This window comes from Austrofundulus limnaeus, unplaced genomic scaffold, assembly GCF_001266775.1.
Source record: "Austrofundulus limnaeus strain Quisiro unplaced genomic scaffold, Austrofundulus_limnaeus-1.0 Scaffold367, whole genome shotgun sequence".
In the NCBI taxonomy this organism is placed as follows: Eukaryota; Metazoa; Chordata; class Actinopteri; order Cyprinodontiformes; family Rivulidae; genus Austrofundulus; species Austrofundulus limnaeus.
In genome coordinates, this window is record NW_013952769.1 from 410,976 (window position 1) to 419,146 (window position 8,171).

General features: G+C 40.0%; 1 protein-coding gene and 1 long non-coding RNA gene across 4 annotated transcripts in view; one reads left to right on the plus strand and one right to left on the minus strand.

The window, feature by feature from the left end:
• Window positions 1-8,171, minus strand: part of LOC106528276 (TSC22 domain family protein 2) — a 50,271-nt gene that overhangs the window by 23,611 nt on the left and 18,489 nt on the right. The gene's annotated exons all lie outside the window — the stretch shown is intronic.
• LOC106528278 (uncharacterized) overlaps window positions 7,638-8,171 on the plus strand; it is a 25,524-nt gene continuing 24,990 nt past the window's right edge. For both annotated transcript variants that reach the window (XR_001311478.1, XR_001311479.1), the window contains exon 1: window positions 7,638-8,123. This is a non-coding gene — a long non-coding RNA (uncharacterized LOC106528278). The remainder of the gene's footprint in view (window positions 8,124-8,171) is intronic.

Sequence of the window (8,171 nt, forward strand, 5' to 3'; positions counted from 1 at the left end):
CACACACACACACACACACACACACACACACACACACACACACACACACACACACTCAAACGCAGGGGAATGAGGAGTTGATTTACAGCATGTGTGAAGATTTTAGCAGCCAAAGCTTTTTTCCTAGAAATCTCTGGCACAAACCGCCTTTGTCACATTACCTCATGACTAAACACTCTCACTCCCTCCTCTGGCTCTGCTTAACATCACTTCGCAGGCACCGGAGCAGAACCTCCACACATGCACACYTAGGGCAGGCGCACACCTCCACAGTAACCAGCCCTCAGCTGGAACTTAGGACGCTCTGTAAAAACCTGCGATCAGCTGAAATCAACAGAATCAGATGACTCCACGTCCTCTCCGTGAACGAGGCAAGAACCCGAGTCATCATTCCCCATTTTTTTTGAGCAAACACTCGCCTTTCAATGGTCCTCTTTGTGAGTCTTAAACTCAACATGTCAATATCGATTCATGAAAGCTGCTCTTTGTGAACAGCAACTGGCAAAACGTGAAATTTCCCTCATAAACAGAAATGAAAAGGGCAAACAGAGGGAACACGTAACCAGTTAGAAAGGTACAGCACACAGGAAGAATATATTTTTTCTTCTTTCTTTTTAAAGCCAATAAGGCTGAGTTAGAAAAGCAACACTCACACAGACTCAGGTTTTGCAAGAAAAACAGCCTGAAGGCAAATCTATGACCCAGCTGTATACGAAAATAAACTTCTGGCCAAGTTTTTTGGGGCTTGATGTCACACAGCTGAATAGAATGTGGCACATTTTACAGCCACTGCTTCTCTGCAAACCAGTGGCTTGTGTCACAGATTTAGCTCTGGACCTCTTTATTGCCTTGCTGAATCACTGATAAGATGAAAACTTCAACAGCAGCCTTCAGAGATGCGCTAAGGCCAGCAGGGAGGGCCTGGACTGGAACAGAAGCATAGATACAACAAGAAATAAGGACATATAAAATTTACTGGGAATGGTAGGAAGATTTCCACGTTTTTACTTTACTTAAGGGCTGCAACTAATGATTATTTTAAAAATCGATTAATCTGTCGATTATTTTTTCGWTTAATGGGCCAAATCATTAAAACGCTTAGTTACATAAATATGAGTAGATATAAATTAATTTCATTCCTATATAAATTAAGGTTACAAGTTATTGATTAATTAATTAACCTGAAGTTGATTTATCTTATAGACTGACTAACAATTAATTGATAAGCAGTCATTTTCTGTCGATTATTTTTTCGATTAATGGGCCAAATCATTAAAACGCTTAGTTACATGAATATGATTAGGTAAAAATTAATTTCATTCCTATATAAATTAAGGTTACAAGTTATTGATTAATTAATTAACCTGAAGTTGATTTATCTTATAGACTGACTAACAATTATTTGATAAGCAGTCATTTTCTTTAAAACTGGAGTTTTCTCTTGAATCAAGAGGGTCTTTTCAAAACATGAAGGATTTTGTTTATAACCTCCTGAATTAAAAAAAAACAGAAGCACATCATACAGCGGGTAAAATAAGTATTGAACACGTCACCATTTTTCTCAGTAAATATATTACTAGAGGTGCTAATGACATGAAATTTTCACCAGATGTTGGTAACAACCCAAGTGATCCATACATACAAAGAAATCAAACCATAAATGTCCAGAAATGAAGTTATTTGTAATAATGTGGAATGGCACAGGGAAAAAGTATTGAACACACTTACTGAAATTTATCTAATACTTTGTACAAAAGCCTTTGTTGTCAATGACAGCTTCAAGACGCCTCCTGTATGGAGAAACTAGTGGCATGCATTGCTCAGGTGTGATTTTGGCCCATTCTTCRACACAAACAGTCTTCAAATCTTGAAGGTTTCGTGGACCTCTTCTATGAACTCTGATCTTTAGTTCTTTCCATAGATTTTCTGTTGGATTCAGGTCAGGTGATTGGCTGGGCCATTCCAGCAGCTTTAGTTTCTTTCTCTGAAACCAACTGAGAGTTTCCTTGACTTTGTGTTTGGACTCATTGTCTTGCTGAAATGTCCAGCCACGTTTCATCTTCATCATCCTGATATGGAATCCATGTTTCCCTCAACTTTAACAAGATTCCCAGTCCTTGTACTGGCCACACAGCCCCACAGCATGATGGAACCACCACTAAATGTTATTGTAGGTAGCAGGTGTTTTTCTTGGAGTGCTGTTCATTTTCCTCCATGCAGAACGGCCCATTCTGCCTAAACAACTCTATTTTAGTTTCATCAGTCCACAGCACCTTATTCCAAAATGAAGCTGGCTTGTCCAAATGTGCTTTAGCATACCTCAAACAGCTCTGTTTGTGATGTGGGCGGAGAAAAGGCTTCCTCTGCATCACTCTCCCAGACAGCATCTCCTTGTGTAAAGTGTGCTGAATAGTTGAACGATGCACAGTGACTCCATCAGCAGCAACATGATGTTGTAGGTCTTTGGTGCTGGTCTGTGGGTTGACTCTGACTCTTCTCAACATCCTTCGCTTCTGTTTATTCCAAATTATTCTTGGTCTGCCACTTGGAGCRTACACTTGAACTGTGCCTSTGGTCCTCCATTTTCTCACAATGTTTCTCACAGTGGAGACTGAAAGCTGAAATCTCTCAGATATCTTTCTGTATCCTTCCCCTAAAGCATGACGGTGAACAATCTTTGTTTTCAGCTCATATGAAAGTTGTTTTGAGACTCCCATGCTGCCGCTCTTCAGAGAAAACACAGAGAGGAGAAAAACTGACAATTGCCCCCCTTAAATACCCTTTCTCATAATTGGAGTCACCTGTGTTTGGAGGTCAAGGGTCACTGAACTTACCAAACCAAATTTGAGTTCCAATAATTAGTTCTAAAGGTTTTGAAATCAATAAAATGAACACGGTGCCCAAATTTATGCACCTGCCTAATTTTGTTTAACCAGTTATTGCACAGTTTCTGTAAATCATATAAACTTCATTTCACTTCTCAAATATCGCTGTTTGTCCCCTATATGATGTATTTAACTGAATTTTTTATCCAAACAATCAACGATTTATAAAAATAAATCAGGAAAATTAACAAGGCTGCCCAAATTTTCACACCCCACTGTAGGTCCACTAATTTTGTGTCCACTAAAATAAATTCACGTGTGTAGAACTTCTATGTTTATGTCATTTATCCCAAATTAAATAAAAACTTTCCCCTCTTAAAAGCAGTGTGTCATGTGTCAGGCACTGTTTGTGGAAGCATGTAGTATCTTTGGCAGCTAAACTTCAAGCCAAGTCAGAAGTGTCAAAATCAATAAAAATAACACTAAATAATATTTAAATAACAAATGCAAAAATTTYCTGTAATAAATAATGTCGAGAAAGTATTTGCTATTCGGTCTTTAACCAACTTCAAACAGACTTTATAAATATATCAACTCGATCAAAAGATGCTAAAAGTGGTAAACAGGAAATTTCACAAYTTAGACAAAGCTCTGATTTAGATTATCTGATCTTACACAGATGATGCCACCCATCTTCAAATTAAATTGGTGAATTACAACTTTTTTATTTCTCTGCATCACATATGTAGCAAGAGGTAATCACAAATCGCTGTGTGGTGTGTACTTGATCTGCAGCACCACCTTTCCAACATAACTGAAATGTTAGGTTGGTTGAAATTAAAAGCAATTTAACGAGGTCAGATTTAAAAATATATATAAAAGCGGGGGTGAGGGGTTTAATGAACCATACAAGCTGGATCTAACCTTAACATGAAAATAACCATTACTAGAACAAATCAACCAATAAAGAATAAGCTCAGAGTGCGGCTCCACTCAGAGTCCATTAAAACCAGTGGCTGATGGAGTGACGAGCTCTCGCTTGTCAGAACATACCGCAGCTCTGCAGCCAACATGTAGATGATGACTGAAGCAGAGATGACAGACAGACAAACAAGTAGGATGGGTTAAACTAGAATAACACACATTCCTTTTCTGGAAACAGTTCAAAAGCAAAGAGCAGGTTGGATTACAGTAATATGAAAAACTCACAATGTTTACACATGCTCTGCTCAGTTCTCATCTGAATCTCTTGTTAAAATGTGTTTTCTACGTAATATGAGCAGAGTCACAGCACTGGCGTGAGGAGTGAGTGGAGAAATATCAGCTGAGAGGGACACAGAAAAAAAGGATATACAAGTAATTTACAAGGAGTCACTGAGGAGAAAATGAACAAGCAGGGATATTATGAAATATTAAAATGTATTTTGGGCACTCAGTCATCTGTGYCAGTTAAAATGTCTTAATTATCATGGCTGAAATGTCATGTTTCTATTGAACAAAAAGTGAGATTACCTGTTAAAATAATGATTATTAAGTTTCAGACGGAGTTGCTTTGTCATTCTTCACTACATTAAACGGTTACCTTGCAGTGCTGCTACTGCTAGCCACAAAGATGCTAAAAATTAGGAGATTGTGATCGCTTATTACACTTTGGTCTGAAACACTCTCACACAAGAGAGAAAGAAATGAGTCTTTGCAGAAGATAAGAGTCRTTCAGCAATAAAGTTGCAGGTTTGACTTCAGGCCTGGAATATGGCCTTTCRGTGTGGAGTTGTGGTCCCCCTATAGTTGGAACACACTCTGTGATCCTCCTTTTTAAATAGGGGGAACTGCCACTGATGTCCAACGCAATATTGTAGAGTTGTACCAACCAACACAATCCCACAACATCCAGAGCCTCAAGGAACTCCGYMCAAATTTCCTGGCTGCCTCAGGACACTARAGGATTTCTCAAWCATGCATGAATGAGTCAAAGCAAGACTCTGGGCATGTTCTTGATGAGAGGATAACATTATAACATGATATAAAACTAATAAAAGGTGKTTTTACATGATATTTCCCCTTMAAATTAGGGATGCACCGATATGAATATTTCAGCAGATATCGGTATCTGATATACTTATTGCTGTTACTGCCGATAACCAATATTTACCAATATTACACAAACACACAAATTATATTATATACGCACAAACACTTATTTATTTTTTTTGATACCGTAAATAAACGACCAGACCAGACCATGGCTCCCTACTTCAGTTATTCCTGGCTACGCAGCCTCAATTTCACTATGATCAAACAGATGCTGCTCAACCAACCACCTCCTCTCCCAAAACAGAAACACAAAGATAAAAAGTGGGAAATCAATATTGTACATTAATATGGGCTAGGACTGGGCGATATGGCCCAAAAAATAAATCTCCGATCATTCCAAATTCGATTTTTGATTTTAAACTATTTTGTTTCCCACTTAACGGAGTGCCTCTGTTTCAGGTGTTGAAACAGTTTTTTGTACTCCTGCTTTTTGTATTAAGAGCCTTCAAACAGATTTTGCAGTGAGGTGTTTGTTGCTCCAAGTCCTGTCATGATTCTTGTGTTATGGTTATTTTTGTTAGTAGTTTTCAGACTGTTTTTCCTTGTTTTGTAATATTTTTTTCGTATTTCCTGTTCAGTTTCCTGTGCCATGTAACCCTCAGTCAGCTTCTTAGTGTTTTTCCAGCCTGCCACACTCACCTGTCCATAGTCAGTAATCACTCAGGTGCTTCCACTCCCCAATCATCCTCTGTAGTGTTTAACCGGTGTCTTGTCTTCATTTCCCCATTGGATCACTGCCTTTCATSCCTCGTCTCRGTCCATGTTYTCTTTTGTATTTTTGCTGCCARGTCAGCCTTTTTCTTTTGTCATTTATTAAATCAGTTTTGTTWGCATTCAAGTCCTCGTGTCTGCCTGCGTTTTAGGTTCCACACAACAAATCCTGACAAGTCTGAGGTTGCAAAACCTAACCAGTTCCAGAAAACTGAAGAAACAGTGCCGTTTTTGAGAAATAGTTCCTCTTTGCTAGCTGCCATATTGTCATGTTGTGTACCAAGCGTCTTGAGGGACAGGTGGGCTGACCTAAAAACTACTGAAACCCCAAAGAGTGCACTGGTGGGAAAAAAAAGCTTGATTTTCCCCAAATTAAATCTTTATAAATGGCAAATTTGAATTAATCATTTAAATCGATTTATCGCCCAGCCCTAATATCGGCCCAGTTTTACATATTTGGTCGATACCAATATTCTAAAAAATGACCAATATCGGCTGATACCTATATTTAATGKCGATATATCGGCATTAAATGGCTTAATGGCATCCCTACTTTAAATGTTTAGTACAGTAGTTTTCACTTTTTTCTGCAAAACCCCCCTTAAAAATTGGTAATCTTCCAATGGTCATCTATTGACATGCCGCCACCTGTCAATCAAATCAGTAGGCTTGTCAGCAACTGGCRAATCTGCTTCAMGCTACGTTCACACCAAAKGCGTTGCGCGCCTCCAAAAATCTCAAAACGCASGCATCTTGAWGCTGGACAGACGCATTCACAGACCAGAARGAGAAGCAGCAGCAGCGGCGGCATCGGGGTGTGGGAGGAGCATCTGCCCTCGGCAGGTGAAATAAAAGATAAAATAAAAGCAAATTGCTTTGATTTAATTACTAAAGAGCAAGCGAAAATTGCGCACAGCAGATAATTAACTCACCAGATGATTTAGGCAGTTTGTTCGGTTAGTTTCGCCGCTCCAGAAGCTGTCAGCTAACGGACCTTTTTTTTTTGTCTGGACCAGCTGACCCACATCGGCACTTATGTATCCAGCCAGAAGATCCAACTGCAGACGGTCGATTTCAGGTAAAGATCTCCTGTTCATCTGTTTCGGTTTAGTGGGCAACATCRAGAAAACTGTCACGTGGAAAAATGAGTCTCTCGGATTGGTTGATGCAACGCATCGAGCAGCAAAAGTTCCGATTTTCCAACTCACGCAGCGGACGCTTGGGACGTGCCGCGCGTGCCCTGCTTTGAGCCGTGCTGCTCCAAATACGCCAGARGCGCCGCTCYGCTTCTAGACGCCCCTAGATGCGTGTCCACCATTGACTTRACATGTAAACCAGATGCTCCTGATGCTCAAAACGCGTTTGGTGTGAATGTACCATCAGATATTGAACAGCAGGTGAGACGCCCCTTACCTGCAGAAACTGTCGCTGTTTTCTCTGACAACCTTGTCCAAATTTCCATCATCAAGGCTGTCCGCTTATTTGGTGATGTTTTTTGTGAAACAACTTCTAAAAAAGCAGTTTGACATTGGTTAATGTRGTCATGTTCAAGTCCACCATTACAGCTGTCTGTTTTGTTTTCTTTAACGAAGGTCATGTGACCGTGTAGGAGGAGCAATCTTATCGTAGGCCTCGTCTCAACTGGTGTACCTCGGGCCATATCTGTACCCCAAACCCTTTCCATCCATCATAGGAAGTGCTGAAGGAAGTAGGGCTGCATACATTTATTTAAACGCCATTAGACATTCTTCAGATTAAACTATGGTATTACAGTCTGCTTAAAAAGGCTTAGAAAATGCTGTTTAGGGCAATGTAAACATTTCTGAGTTTTAACCTCACCTTATGCTAAACATGTAAAAGGAATGTAGTTTAGTCATTGATAATGCATCAAAGGACGATGGCGCAGAAGATTCATAACATCCTGCAAAACAGTCATGGATGAAGTCCTTGTTTTCAAGAATTCAACCAAGAAGCATTCTTGTTCTGAAGGTAGCTGCTGGTGTTTTATTTCTGTCATCTTCAGTCAGTTTAACAGCACTGACCTGTCATTTGAAGAGAGGAACACTGAGTTTCACTCTGCAGCTCTCTCTCTGCTTAGTCTGAACATACCAGAGCTGCTCAAACGTCACTCAGCAGCTCATCTGTTCTCCTGCTACGACCATTCTGAAAATCTGAGTCGCTCAGAGCACCGGCAGCACAAACTGTAGCAGAAACGTACAGAGAGCCGGCTGCAACCAACACCTCCAGGGTCAAAGACAGATTTCATATCACCCAGAACAGAAACACAATAAACTCACTTTAAAGCTCATATTGTGGAGAGAAAAAAAAAGAACAAGATGTGACAAAGTTGACTGACACACCCCAGTGTCAGGTCTCTTATCAGGAAAACAGGGGCACAGTGGAAAGACCACTGCTGTCAGTGATAGGGACAGTCTGTCATAAGAGCTGCTTCCTCTTATCGGCACGGGAGGCGAGTCCTCACAAGCAAAACAGGTACTAACACACACACACAAACACACACACACACACACACACACACAC